Source organism: Zea mays, chromosome 2 (genome assembly GCF_902167145.1).
Source record: "Zea mays cultivar B73 chromosome 2, Zm-B73-REFERENCE-NAM-5.0, whole genome shotgun sequence".
In the NCBI taxonomy this organism is placed as follows: Eukaryota; Viridiplantae; Streptophyta; class Magnoliopsida; order Poales; family Poaceae; genus Zea; species Zea mays.
Window position 1 is genome coordinate 121,234,597 of NC_050097.1, and position 16,056 is coordinate 121,250,652.

Below are 16,056 nucleotides of genomic sequence, written 5' to 3' on the forward strand. Positions count from 1 at the left end.
TTGAGGGATCAATTGGAGTACCAGAGGCAACAATCTGAATACCAGAGACAACAAGCCGAGTACCAGAAGAAGAGGGACGAGTATTATGCAAGCCTCCAGGCCCAAAATCAAGCTCTTCTCTCGGTAAGTTGAACTAACATTTTGTAGCTTATTTTGCAAAACACTTGATGTGTATCTTGTTTGCTCAACAATGACTTGTATATAATTTGTAGCAACTAGCCCAACAAGCGGGCGTCCCGATGCCGACATATGGGATGCCGCCTCCGGACTTTGCACTGCCAATGCCAATGTTGGCGCCTCCACCACCGCCTCCGCCTCCGTCACAATTCCCTATGGTATGTACACATATGCGTGTGTGACATGTTCATAGATGTCTTATGTGTTTAAATGAACAACTGAGTGGTTACTATTTCATGTGCTTGTGTTATAGGGATTTCAGACACCACCCGCTTCAGTTGCCGCACCTGGAGATGGGTCTGGTCAGGACGACACAACACATTCGTGGGTGAACAATCTTTTCAGCACGCATAGTCCAGCCGGAGGAGGTGGCGATGGATATGAGTGATACTGATGTAAAACACTTGTTGAAACCTTTCATGTGAAAGCCTACCCGTCGAATAATGTTCATTTTGGAGTTTGGACAACTATGTTTATGTAAACACTTATTGCAACCATTTGGAACTATGTTGTTATGTTAAATTTTGTGAATGTGAATGCTTATGTGATTATATTTGTGAATGTGTATACTTATGTGAGTATATTTGTTAATGTGAATGTGTATATGTGTATGAATTCTGTTTTGTATTTGCAAATGTCAGATTTTTTAAAATTCAGATTTTTGTGCAATTTCTGAAAAACGTTATGTCCGACGGCTTAGTGTAGGCCGTCGGACATAAGGTTTGTGTTATGTCCGACGGCTTAAAGCCGTCGGACATATGCTATATGTTATATCCGACGGCTTTAAACCGTCGGACATAGTAGTTGTGGGCCCAAGCAGCGGTTAAAACGGTTACTCCGCCTTATCTCCGACGGTTGGATAGGGCCGTCGGACATAAGCTATGTCCGACGGCAGCCGTCGGACATAACGCTATTTCCGACGCGTTAACTCCGACGGCTTAATACCGTCGGAGATAAGTTAATGCCGTCGGACATAGCTTATCTCCGACGGTTTAGTTCTTATGTCCGACGGTTTTAGCCGTCGGAAATTTCCTCGTTTACTGTAGTGAGCTCGCGAAGGTTGCCGAGTCCGACCCCGCCGTGAGCTCTCTGGTGCCGCGTCTAGCTCCCTGCTCAGCTCGTCACGACGTCCCTACCCATTTCCCTCCTCGGCGAACTCCCCTGCTAGCTCCAGCTCGGTTTCTTCTCCCTTGCCGCTTAGCCCTTGCGTCTCTCCCTGCGCAAGCTCCTAGACGCCGCGTACTCCCGGCCATGGAGTTCACCGGTAGCCACCCTGTCGTGCTCGTCTCTGTTGCTCACTTCGACGCGGACGCTGTCGAGCCCGTCGTTTTCTCTGTCTAGTGCTCGCGCGGCTTTCTGCTCGCCAGCGCGCCCTCTCGGCTCGCTTGGCCTTAATCCCCATTGCGTCGTCGACCTCGCCGGTTATCGTCGTTCATTGTCGCGTTGTGTGTGTAGCTCTATATACGTCACCCTCCTGTATCGTCGTCGAGCTCGTCGAACCTCGTTCTTCCCTTCTCGACCTTGTCGAACCCCAAATCCCGGACGTTAGGCAAAAATAAGCGAGGTCCGTGTGCATCGTTTATCAAATGCTCGGTCAAAGACTTCAATCGAAGGTCGTTGTCGTTCCGTGCGTCATCAAGAAATCCCAAGAATCGGGCGAAGACGAAGCTAGCAGCGTGAAGTTCGTGTGGCTCCTGCCAAGCGCTCGACAAATTGTTTGAATCGGAAAATCATTACCGTTCTCGCGGATTCGAGTCAGCTATTGGAACGGTAAGCTGATTTGCTACTTTTATTGACTGATCTGATGAATGGATTGGTTGAATTAGTTGTCCATAAAGAGTGTTTTATTCTTAGCACGGGTGCGTTGTCGAGGTATTAGATGTATGTCGTGATGCCTCGCTTCATGCATCAATGGAGTGTGTACATACGTATGAAGTGATCGTGTCACGTGAAACTCAAAGTTTAAAATGATTATTGTGTGAGGAGTGGCTAAATGAATAGTAAGTCTAGTGTCTCGCTCATATAGCTGATAAATATGGTCATGGTTATATTAAATGATTATTAAAATGAATCGCAGGTAGTATGTGGTGGATGCATATGTCGAATAGGTTTAAATTGGCTCTTTGCTGAGGAGTGAGGAGAATTAATAGCGTGAAGAATTGATTTAGTAATCCAAACGATTATCCGATAAGGCTGTCGTCGTTGATTTTGTAGGATATTTTGGTGGTCAAACCTGAAATGTTTGATTAATTGTTGACATGTAAAATATGTGAGGTGTAAAATAAAATTAATATAATTCTTCGTGAGCAATGTGGTATAATTTATAAAGTGAGGGATAAATTTAGAATTTAATTAGCTGATAAGTTGTGTTTAGGCCAATTGTATTAAATGTGTATAGTTGTTGTTTCGTGATGTTTGCGCTAGATTCAGTTAATTTAGAGAAACGTAATTATTGCATGTAGTCGTATACCGATAACTAGTATTTCCGTAGGAAATAGTACAACGCCTCGCTGCTAGGTTTAATTCGCGGACATGTAATAATATTTAGTCTCGTACCATTCCTGTCTATATGCATTCATGTGCATCGTGCATTTCAATTAGGTACAATAATTGATCGCACGATGCGGAAGATGACCCAAGTCGACCCCAAGTGCGGGCTACTCCGCATGGTGATGCTGATGGACGAACCTGCCTGAACAAATGCCAAGGCAAAAGGATGGTCGTCAAGTGGTCGCCACCTAACAAACACTAACATAGTGTTTATTCCAGGCAAGCCCCGGTGCATGTAACCCCTTCCTTGTGTTTTTAAATAATTTTTACACACTTTAAGTCTAGCGAAATGTGCATTAGGTTTATAGGAGTTTCTTGGAAACCCTTTGATGCATTGCCTACCTTGAAATCCATCCCTTTATAGATACTTCTGATGAAGTATCAAAATATGATTTACAAAAATGCTTAGCCTTGCCTAGAGGTAAATCTTGCGGGTAGAGGTTGTCCTTTGCGTTAATGCCTAGCTCGGGGGTTATCCTAAGGAAGGATGGCTTCTGCCTGCAAGAATATTTTCATTGGGAGCAGTGGTGGGATCTTACTGCAAATTTCCCTATAATGCTCTTTTCATCCTAAGGAACACAAACAATCCTAAGGGTGGAAGTACTTAAATCGAGACTTGGGCTAGGAACAGGTGATGTTCTACCTAGGTTGATTAAGGATTATAGAGAATGTAGGCCTATTGACCGAGGACCTTTAACTGGTCACATGCCTCATCATGGGTAAGTTTGCCTCAGGCAGACTAATACCAGAATAAGATAACACGCAATGGGAGTGGAGAGATGGCGAGAGTAGTGTGTACCCTCCGTGGTAAGAGGCTGGACGGTGGTGTATATGCGCTCTCGGTTGGCGTGAACCTGATCTAGTCTTAGGAACCCCGGTGGCGAGTTGACATATGCAAGGGATAAGTGCTACATATGTCGTGTGATTGGAGATCCCCAGCTGGGTATTAATCGATTTAGGATCGCCGTTACTTCTCGGATATGAAGACTTGGTCACTAGCTTGCAATCTAAGTCATGGATGGAATCATAATGAGCAAAAATCATGTTGTATGGATTAATGTGATGACGAAATTAGACTATATGCAAACAAGGTCTATTAATACTTAATCTAGCATTAAAATGTTGAAAGTAAGGATCCACTCATAGTAAGCTTTTCTGCAAACAGAGTCCTTGATTCTTGATAAACCTTTCCTTGAATCCTTTTAAAACCAGCATACCCTTGAGAGTCTTTTCTTTAGTCAGGTAAGTCTTGCTGAGTACTTGCGTACTTAGGGTTTTACCCATTGTTGTTGCAGGTTATGAGTCACTTGATTGTGATTGGTGTTAAGCGCGTGTAACACCACGGGATCCACAAACACCCCGGAATGCCACTGAACTACACTTCTGACACCCATATATAAAATTTCGGTAGCATCTCATTTGCAAAATTTGCATAAATGAGGGGGCAACAGTGTATAAACATATATCATGATAAAAAAACATACTAAGTATTATTAATCGGCTAGCTAAGGGAAGATAAACATACGACATGAACTGAATTAACCAGGGCGCACGACTAGTTAAAAAAACAAACATCATTTGACAACTAGTTTCTAATTAAATCATGGCTGCGCCTGGGCAGCGTTATTATGAGAGTGAAAGTGGACGTGCTGCTACTCCCCTCATTCCCAACATGTATCAAGTACCTGCATTGAGTAATGCAAGAGTGAGATGACACATCTCAGCGAGTAAAATAATAACAAACTGTTTAACCACATAAGAACATTGTTTTACCACCACTTAATTTCACAACCCTCTTATTACGAAGGTGCAGCATGAATACAACGTACAACACACCTAGTTACCACACCTCGCAGGTAGAAACCACAATAGTAACATAGTAATGCCACACTTCATATATACATCATGAGTGCAAATGTCTGCAAATGCAAGGATGACTTCTGCCTTCATACCTCTAAGGATATGAAGCCGCATTGTACCCCTCCTCGGGCAACGTAAGATGCTAAAAGTGTACCAGTACGGTCAGACCATAAGATCACAACATAACTTCAACATGCAAGATGGATGATGTGATGTGCATGACATGCCTACAACACTTCATATAACGCGATTCAAAAAGATACTTCAACTTCATCCAAGATGGGAATCAACCACATATATCATTCCCAAATCATGATCATCCGCAATATTAGAAAATTGAGAATAAATACTTTCGAACAAATAAACTTTATCATAGAATTAAATGATTAACACATTTAGTACTTATGCATACTCAATGACAAGGCATAGGATGCAAACCAAACGGTAGCAACCACCATTGTATTTACTTGCCTTCACCGGGAATTTGGAATGGTACTAAGTACGATCTGGAAGTCCACCACCTGTTTTTGACACATACCTTAGTGCACAAATCAACATAACAACCGCTAATAAACAACGCCGCACCAACGCACAATTCCAACCCGTCGCGAGCGACAACTCTCCCCATCACCACCAAACTGCAGCGGCGCTGCTTGATAATTTCATAACTTTAAAATTATAACCGCAATTATATCAATAAAAAACTCCGGAAGCATTAACATAAAATTCCCCACAAGTTTTATATTCAAATGATAATTAAATTCCAACCCCTAATTAGCCCAAAACAGTCCACAAGATAAACCCTGCAATCTGTTTTTGGACAGCAGCATATCCGGATTCAAACAACGATATCCCCTAAAATATAACTCCGAATCGAGCGCGTAAGTACTCGTTGGAAAGGTATGACAAAGCTCTACATGATTATCATACTGATTATCACTAATTACCCACGAAAAATTCCCAGAAACTGCTAATACTACTGCTGTTCGCCCACCTGCAAATCTGTTTTTTGGACAGCAACATACCCAGATTCAAACAGCGATATCTCCTAAAATATAACTCCAAATCGAGCGCATAAGTACTCGTTGGAAAGGTATGACAAAGCTCTATATGATTTGCCCACTGATTCCCACTAATTACCCATGAAAAATTCCCAGGAACTGCTAGAACTACTGCTGTTCGCCCACCCACAAAATTTCTGGACAGCACCTCTATCAATTCGCATACGTAAACATCTAATCGATTGAATTGCAGCACAAATAAACAAGAGTTAATCAAAAAATCATCTTGACTTCTCCCCCTTTCCTCCCTCCTTCCTTCCACCAAATTCCAATTGGAGATTTGCACCCACGCGACGTATATCAAGCAGGAGGGCTGCACCTAGGAGAGGAGGAGATGGGGGGTGGCTAGGGTTTGTGGGATGGTGGCTGCAAGAGTTTGAGGGAGGAGGAGATGAGACGTGGGGGTGGCTGCACAAAGGCTAGAGAGAGGGGAGGGGCTGCACAAGGGGGAGGGGATTAGGGGGAGGGCGGCTAGGGTTAGGGGGGCTAGTGGGCCGGATCGAGTTTCACGGCCCAACTTGCACACACGACAGCTCCCGACCCGAGCGCATGAGTCTAACCAAAAATTCTACTGTTTTACTGGTGATTGCTTCCCAAAAATTCCAAACCCATGTAGCCCAGGACCCGGAAGAGAAAACAAAGAGAAAAAGAAAGAATAATCTTCAATTTCTCTTCTTTTTTTTGAAAATTGGGTATCACAGCGCCGGTGGGCACAACCTTCTTATAAGTCTAGGTACTTCTTCTATACTTCTTATTGAGGATGGTAACTTAAGCTAGCAAATATTTCAAACTTATAAACAATTTATAACAATTCAAAGTTATTTCTTTGAATCAATTTTGTAATCACTCTGATCATGTACATTGTTAAACTTGATGTAACATGTAAAATTTGGTAATAAGATTTCCGCTGCAAAATTGTTGGTGTGTGATTTGTGTTTACTTAATCCCGTGGTTCTGGTCATAAGTGGTTTATTCGGGGTTCTTGGGACACTCGGACGGATCATGTTAAGTTATCTGGTGCACATGCACAGTCGTCTGAGGTCTTTGAGACAAGGACAGGTGCATGTGGGCCCAATAACTTGGGAGGTTCTGCCACAATGACTATTCTCGCTTCACTTGGGTGTTCTTTTTGTAGGAAAAATCACAAACCCAATAGACTTCAAAGAGATTCTTAAGACGGGCTCAAAATGAGTTCGGATTAAGGATCAAAAAGATAAGAAGCGATAATGGGACGGTGTTCAAGAACTCTCAAATTGAAGGCTTTCTTGAGGAGGAGGGAATCAAGCATGAGTTCTCTTCTCCCTCAACAAAATGGTATAGTGGAGTGGAAGAATATAACTCTACTGGACATGGCAAGAACACGCTTGATGAGTACAAGACACCGGACCAGTTTTCGGCCGAGGCAACTAACACCGCCTGCTACTCCATCAACCGGCTCTACCTTCACCGAATCCTCAAGAAGACATCTTATGAACTCCTCACCGGTAAAAAGCCCAATGATTCATATTTTAGAGTCTTTGGGAGTAAATACTTTATTCTTATTAAGAAAGGTAGAAGTTCTAAATTTGCTCCTAAGGTTGTAGAAGGCTTTTTACTAGGATATGACTCAAACACAAGGGCATATAGAGTCTTTAACAAATCCACTGGATTAGTTGAAGTTTCTTGTGACATTGTGTTTGATGAGACTAATGGCTCCCAAGTGGAGCAAGTTGATCTTGATGAGCTAGATGATGAAGAGGCTCCGTGCGTCGAGCTAAGGAACATGTCCATTGGAGATGTGTGTCCTAAGAAATCCGAAGAGCCCACACAAGCACAAGATCAATCGTCATGTTTCAACCAAGCATCTCCACCAACTCAACATGAGGATCAAGCTCAAGATGATGAAGATCAAGAGGATGAGCCACCTCAAGAGGAGGACATTGATCAAGGAGGAGATGGAGATAATGAAGACAAGGAAGATGATCAAGAAATAAGGGATCAAAGACCGCCGCACCCAAGGGTCCACCAAGCAATTCAATGAGATCACCCCGTCAACTCCATCCTTGGTGACATACATAAGGGGGTAACCACTAGATCTCGAGTTGCTCATTTCTGTGAACATTACTCTTTTGTTTCCTCTACTGAGCCATACAGGATAGAGGATGCACTAAGAGATTCGGACTGGGTGGTGGCTATGCAAGAGGTGCTCAACAACTTCAGAAGGATTGAGGTATGGCATTTAGTTCCACGTCCTAATCAAAATGTTGTAGGTACCAAATGGGTATTCCGCAACAAGCAAGATGAGCATGGTGTGGTGACAAGGAACAAAGCCCGACTTGTGGCCAAAGGTTATTCACAAGTCGAAGGTTTGGACTTTGATGAAACTTATGCACCCATAGCTAGGCTTTAGTCAATTCGTATATTACTTGCCTATGCTACTTACCATGGCTTTATGCTTTACCAAATGGACGTGAAAAGTGCCTTCCTCAATGGACCTATCAAGGAAGAGGTCTATGTTGAGCAACCTCCCGGCTTTGAAGATAGTGAGTATCCTAACCATGTGTTCAAACTCTCAAAGGCGCTTTATGGGCTCAAGCAAGCCCCAAGAGTATGGTATGAATGCCTGCGAGATTTTCTTATCACTAATGGCTTCAAAGTCGGAAAGGTCGATCCTACACTATTTACAAAAATTGTTGCAAAAGACTTGTTTATATGCCAAATTTATGTTGATGATATTATATTTGGGTCTACTAACAAGTCAACTTGTGAAGAGTTTAGTAGGATCATGATACAGAAATTTGAGATGTCGATGATGGGGGAGTTGAAGTATTTTCTTGGATTTCAAATCAAACTACTCCAAGAGGGCACCTTCATCAGCCAAACAAAGTACATTCATGACATACTTAAGAAGTTTGGGATGAAGAACGGCAAACCCATCAAGACACCCATGGGAACTAATGTGCATCTCGACCTCGACACGGGAGGTAAATCCGTAGATCAAAAGGTATACCGGTCCATGATAGGATCTTTACTCTATTTATGTGCATCTCGACCGGATATTATGCTTTCTGTATGCATGTGTGCAAGATTTCAGGCAAATTCTAAGGAAGTTCATCTTAGGGCCGTAAAGAGAATCATGCAATATTTAGTCTACACTCCTAAGTTTGGGCTTTGGTACCCTAGGGGATCCACCTTTGATTAAATTGGATATTCCGATGTCGATTATGCAGGGTGTAAATTTGATAGAAAGAGCACATCATGGACTTGTCAGTTTTTGGGAAGATCCCTGGTGTCATGGGCTTCAAAGAAACAAAACTCCATAGCTCTTTCCACCGCTGAAGCCGAGTACATTGCCGCAGGCCATTGCTATACACAATTACTTTGGATGAGGCAAACCCTTAGGGACTATGGCTACAAATTGAGCAAAGTCCATCTCCTATGTGATAATGAGAGTGCAATCCGCATAGCAGATAATCCCGTTGAGCACAACCGCACTAAGCACATAGATATTCGGTATCACTTTCTGAGAGATCACCAACAAAAGGGGGATATCGAAATTGCTTATGTTAATACCCACAACCAAATAGCCGATATCTTTACCAAGCCATTAGATGAGAAAACCATTAGCAAACTTAGGAATGAGCTAAATATACTTGATTCTCAGAATTTTGATTGAAACATTACACACATAGCTATTTTATATACCTTTGATCATATCTCTTTCATTTGGTACAAATGCATATTTCTTATTATTCTTGTGCCAAGGCTAAGACTAATGTGCTTTCAAGTATATTTCTATCCTTAGTCTTAGATTGAAAGGGAAATGGAGTATTCAGCAAAGACAAGGCTTCCACTCTAAAATCTGACGGTATCATTTAACCTTTGTTGTTACTCTTCAATCTCTCAAATTGGTATAATCTTTCACTCATATTTCTTTTATCAATGGGGGAGAAAATATAAAAGGGCTCTCAAGTTCTCCGTTTTTGGCGATTAATGCCAAAGGGGGAGAAAGTATTAAGCCCAAAGCAAAAGGACCGCACCACCACCGACCACCATTTTAAAATTTTAGTAAACTTTTCAATTGATCCTTCAATCGGTACCTTTAAAAGTCAATTTTCAAATCGATATCTATTTCAAAAAACCTCTTGAAAGCTAAGGGGAGAATTCATTCAGGGGGAGTTTTTATTTAGTCAATTAAAAGCATTTGAAACAGGGGGAGAAATTTCAAATCTGAGAAATGCTTCGTGCAATAATATTCCTATACCTTTGGCTATTTGCAAAAGTTTTTGAAAAAGATTTCCAAAAGATTTGCAAAAACAAAACAAGTGGTGCAAATGTGGTCCAAAATGTTAAATAAAAGAAAGCCAAACCATTCATTCTTATTCATATGTACAAAACCTTTCATTTGTTTAAATCCATGTAACCTTTGCACATTCATATTAATTGCAAACTAGTCACATTCCTACACTCATTATTTTTTGGTTTGTGTTGGCATCAATCACCAAAAAGGGGGAGATTGAAAGGGAAATAAGGTTAACCATTTCCTATAATTAATTTCGGTGGTTGATGACCAACGCAAACACGTGGACTAACTAGTTTGTCTAGAATTGATGTATTACAGGTGCATATGGTTCAACACAAACCAAGAAAAATATCAAGTTAGGGACACATTTTAAGTGGAGCAAAAGAACTTGAGAGTGCTGGAAAGTGGGGCACCGGACACTGTCTGGTGTGCCAGCCAGAAGCCCTCCAAACCAGCCACTCTCGGGTTTCTACCAGGAGCGCTCCGCTATAATTCACCGGACTGTCCGGTGAGCCAGCGGAGCAACGACTAGCACGCGCCAACGGTCGACTGCAAAAGCGCCTGCCACGATGAAAAGTGCGCAACAGAGTCAGAGCAGCAAAGTTAGAGGGCATCGGACTGTTCGGTTCACGGTCCGGCCAACTCCCCGCTCTCGGGATTTTTTTCTGTGTCGGCTATAATTCACTGGACGGTCCGCGTGAGGCACCGGACAATCTGGTGTGCCAGCCACGCAACGGCTAACTGCCACGTCGGCCAGGAGCAACGGTCAAGTGGTGCACCGGACGGTCCGGTGCCCCCCACCAGACGGCCTGGTGCCCCCAGAACAGGAAAGCAGCCAATCAGGGGATTCTGCGCCCGTGCACTATTCACTGTCCGGTGTGCACCGGACTGTCCGGTGCACCTGCGGATAGAAGGCAACCAGGGCCTTCCAAATGGAGCTCCAACGGCTCCAAGGTACCTTGGGGCTATAAAAGGGACCCTTTGGCGCATGGAGCTCCACAACAAGCACTCATTGAACATCCTACAATGCCAAGACTTCGCAAGCACGCAATTGTTTCATTGTGGTAGAGATTTGAGCACTTCTTTGAGATGTAACTCTGTTGTGCTGTTTCGTGTGTTCATTTCTTATCTTGTGTGCGTGTTGTTGCTGCAACTGTGTGTTTCTATTCCCCTTACACTTGTGTTCATATGAGATCATTTATGTAAGGCGTGAGAGACTCCAAATTGTGGAGATTCCTCACAACGGGATATTGTTGATATAAATAGAACCATGGTATTCAAGTTGATCTTTGGATTGCTTGAAAGGGGTTGAGTGCAACCCTCGTTCGTTGGGACGCCACAACGTGGAGTAGGCAAGAATTCTACTTGACCGAACCACGAAATAAAAATCGTTGTGTCACGTGTCTTTATCCTACTGCGATTTTATCTCTATTCACTTCACTTACATTATTGCTCTATGTTTAATACTCACTTAGTAAAGATCAATTAAGTGAAGAAGTTTATACGCTCATAATCCTCATTCGAACTTGGCTCTTGCTTTCACTAATCCAATATTAGTACAAGTTTGTTTTGTCGAGCTATTTTTTACAGGATCACCTATTCACCACCCTCTAGGTGCACTCCATTGGTATCGGAGCCATTCTGTCACACCCGGATTTAAGGGAAAAAGCCGGGTGCGTCTCATATGTGCGCCAAAAAAGAACATCACATATAATGACGAAGTGTATAGAGATAAATGTCACACATATCTTTATTACATAGCGGAAATCTTACATAAATAATTGAGAACAATAAAGCGAACTAAATATTATTCCTTGGCGCCATAAAGCTGACTGGGAGACGCCACCTAGATAAGCTCGTACTCTTCATTGTAGGCCTACTCCTGGACCACCTGTTCTTCTCCTGTGGGGGATTTATATATTGCAAGAGTGAGCTCACAAAAGATCATAGCTCAACAAGTTGTGGGGAATAATGTGCATGAACTCACCAAAGGTGGAAGCTCATGTGAAGTGTAAGGCTGATCAACAAATAGTGGTTAAAGTTGAGCATTGCTTTTTAATAAGTTGGTCAAATTTTATTAGCAGTTACTAAGTATAAGTAAAACTGGTCAATGCAGGAATCCCGCTACAGTTTTCTGAAGTCTTGTTACTAAGTATAAGTAAAACGAGGCCTTTACAAAGTTCCACTAGCTTCAGAAAACCCGCTACAGTTTCTAGGGAGCGCAATGCAGGAATCCCCCGTCTGACCGCCAACGCATCAAAATCAACCCGAGAACCTCCCTACACCGACCACTCCCCTACTCCTCTTGCCCCTTTCTGGTAAGGTAGTCATCCACTAGCTTTCCTAATTAGTCAGCCAAGGGCGCCCCATACCACCCTTGTGGTAGCACTGTTTTCCCGGGTGGTTCTCCATGTTCCAATTAACTTAATGATCTTATCATGAACAGTAAATAACAAATTGATAATAAAGGAATGATCATGAATGATGTGTATCTTAATATCCAAAACCACATAAAGAAATAATAGGTACTACCCAAAAGTTTAGTGGTAAACAAGGTATAAAGATAGCCAAACTGGGGTGACCTATTGGGTCCCATCAAAATTAACCCATGCAGATCATAATGATTAACAGGAACATTATTGTGTAAATAGAAGTGATCAAGGGCACAACTTGCCTTCAACGAGCTCCTGCTCAGCAATTTGCACCTGCTGAACACCTTGGTCCTTGGTCACTTGTTCGTCTACTCAAGGCAATACAAACAACCGTGGTATATGAGAAATTAACATTACACCAAACATAAGAACAAAAGGCATGATAATATTCTACGCATCGTAACGAGATCGTAGGTTTGAGAATCACTAAATTCGGAGTTACGCTTATCGAGTTATGATTTTCCAAAGTTATTAAGTGTTTAGTCTGGAATAAATTAAGTATATAATTTTATTCTATGTTTCATGACTAAATAGGGTTACCAGGTGATAAACAATATTAGTACCAAATTAATGCAACTGGAATGGATCAAAAAGGAATTAAAATGAATTTTCTATGAATTAAACAAGTTCTGGTATTATTTTTACACTAGAAATTCATTTTCTATATTCATTTATTAAATCCCTTCAAGTTTTGGGCTGCGCGCACAATTTCTGAGAAGTGCAGGGGTCAATCTATAAATTCCAGGGCCTGATTGTGATATTCTTTACGATTACGTGGATGGCAGGTTGATTTGTGACAAGTGTAGGGACTCTTTAACAAAATTCCAGGCCGAAGCGGTATGGAACGAGATCGGCCATCGAATCTAAAATGCGCACCCTAGAATAGACCATAGTTTGCCCAAATCCCAATCGCAAGATCCGAAACTTGCGGCTCAGAATTAAAATAGTGGAGGTTCCTTCGATCCGTCCGATTAAGATCCAAGGGTTAGGATCCAACCGGTCAGCACGTTCTAATCTCATCCGTCGAGTGGCCATCTAACGGCGGAATGGTTGTCTTCCTATCCGGCGCCAGACCGAGTTCGGCAGTCGCCCACCCGCGGCGGCGACCACACCGGAGAATCCCATCTCGACGCATAGAACGATATTCCTTAGTCGTGTGGCATTGAAGTGATGTAGAATCGAGGGCTATTCATGGAAGTGAGACTTACCCGCAGAATTGCGGTAGAAGTCACTGGCCACTGCTCGGATTGCTCCGCGGCGACGCAAGGAGTACCACGAGCAATTCTCGCCACACCGAGGGTCCGCGACACGATAACTCCCAGCTCTCGATCTACACCTCCGCCGGTTCGCCGGAGATCACCCCGTGGCTCCCGAGCTATACTGGCAGCAAGGAATCACGACGGCGCGCGGCAGATTGTGGAGCAAAATTTAGGTGAGGGTCGTGCGATGGGAAAATAAGGGCAGGGCGGCCATAGTGTCCATCTTTACCCCCCATGCGCCCCGCAACAACCTCCCCCGCTGAGTGACCGCCTTTATCGCGCGCATAGTTGTGCGACCCCATGGAGAAGGTGGCTCTCCCGATGGGTGAGACTGACACCAATGGCCCACACACCAGTGGCTAGGGGCATGAGGTCCACACGCTAGGGATTCGTGGCATGGGCGAGCGATGCGGACAAGCGGTCTCTGACAAGGTGGGACCCAATCACCGTACTCACATCCGGTGCGCGCGAGTGCGAGTGGCCGACACAGAGGACCCACCTATTGGCGCAGTGCTACAGTGGCTAGAGCGCGCGCATGAGTTGGGCCATGGCGATGGGTTCATGGGGCTGAAGTAGGAGTAGCGTCCCAACACTAGATTTCCTTATCTTTTTGTTTTTCTTTTTCTTTTCTACTTTCTTCTCTTTTTATTTTTGAATCACAAATTTAAATCCGAATTTTGTTGAAAAATTTTTATACCTAGATTAAATGTACAATTCAAAAATGTCAGAATGGACATGTGTATTTATTTATATATTTTAATTCACTTTATAAATAGGGTGTTCCTTTCTCTCATCTTTCCTTTTCTAATTTATTTCCAATTTCTAGATTTCAAATTAGGTTTAATCCAAATTTCAACATTATTATATTTTTATTACTATTACTATTACTATTATTATTAATTGCACAAACAAATAAACTCCAACATGATGCATGGATTATTTATGTTTTATTAGAAAATTATTCAATTTAAATATGTTCCTTGATATTTCTCCTGAACAGTGTGGTGGAACCGTCCGAATTATTCCAATTTAAGTGCTTGAGTCCCGCCTTAAAGGCTAGACCACACTTAAATAGGAATAAACCGTCAGTCCCTCGGATCTAGTCTGACAAGGCCACTAACAGGATCAAGTACCATATACTCACTTGAAGGTGAGGCAGAGAGAAAATATAATAAACCATAAAACCATAAAATAAAAATACTTAATATAATTACATCACCATCGGAATTTTTGCAAAAGTAGTATCCATTGTTCTCGATGCAACGGAAATTAACTAACGGTAAAGGAAATGGAGGATGGGGAAGCCTGGCCCATCACTCCTCATGCTCCTCTCCTAGCTGAGGTAGGGTCCCACTCGACTATCCAACCTGGTGGCAAGGTGGATGACCAAGTCACTCCAGCAACCATATCCTCCAGCGAACCTGTAAAAAATTATGCCACAAGCAAGGCTGAGTATACTAATACTCAGCTAGACTTACCCGGTGTGAGGAGTCTACTCCTCTACCTCTAGACATGCAGCTATTTAGCTGAGGGGTTTGGTTTGCCAAAAGCACTAGCTGAGTCAAATTCAAGTTTTAGCTTTTCAAGTTTTAGTATGATCCTTTTTAAAACTAGATAAGTACCTAGCTATTCATACATTGTATCAAACATTTTATCAATCAACATCTTTTTTCTAGTCACCTCATTTTCACTTATTACTCAATGTAGCAGCATGGATCAAGCAGTCTCATTAGCTGCGAGAAGCAGACGATTCGTATCGAGTTTTTAACCTTGCAAGGTAAACCTAAACACACGACGTGGCGAGACACTCCGTCCCCACACATACCAACTGTCCCCATCGATTCCCTGGCAATAGAAAGGGGCTCACCGCCTTGGCGTACAATGCCTCACTGACCCCGACTGCCATCGTGTAGTGACCACACTTGTACCCACCATAACCGGAATGAGAGACTATGTCTCAGGTCACGTGAGGAGGGCAATCTGCGGGCAGGTTCACTCAGGTACTAGGCTTACCGATTTACCATATTTCTCGGCATGTGTTTAGTACGTTCAAACGCTTGACACACGGTACCACACCTTAATCCTTATTCCAATTTATGTCTCGTAGACAACGCATCCCCATGGATCGTTGTCCACCGACCATCATCATTCCGATATAAAAATGGATACAACCAATTACTGATCTCGCGCGAGTGCTAGAAAAATCACTCGACTTCTACCGAGATCCCTAATTAGTAAAGGAGCTACTTGACCTAGCATACTAGTATCCATCTCAAAAGGAATCCTGAGTTCATGCAACTAGGGTTTCAGATAACTCCTACACTTAAGTGCACAGTACAAGCCTACAAACATTAAGTGCAGTAAAATAGCATATATAACGGTTATGCATAGAACCGGGGCTTGCCTTCAAAAGCTGGGGCAGGGAGATCCTCAGT

At 42.8% G+C, this 16,056-nt stretch overlaps 1 long non-coding RNA gene across 1 annotated transcript; it reads left to right on the forward strand.

The window, feature by feature from the left end:
- The first annotated feature begins 211 nt into the window (after positions 1-211).
- Positions 212-768, forward strand: LOC109944543 (uncharacterized). The gene is made up of 2 exons (XR_002267618.3): positions 212-335; positions 431-768. It is a non-coding gene; the product is annotated as an uncharacterized lncRNA (long non-coding RNA).
- Positions 769-16,056: the final 15,288 nt, after the last annotated feature.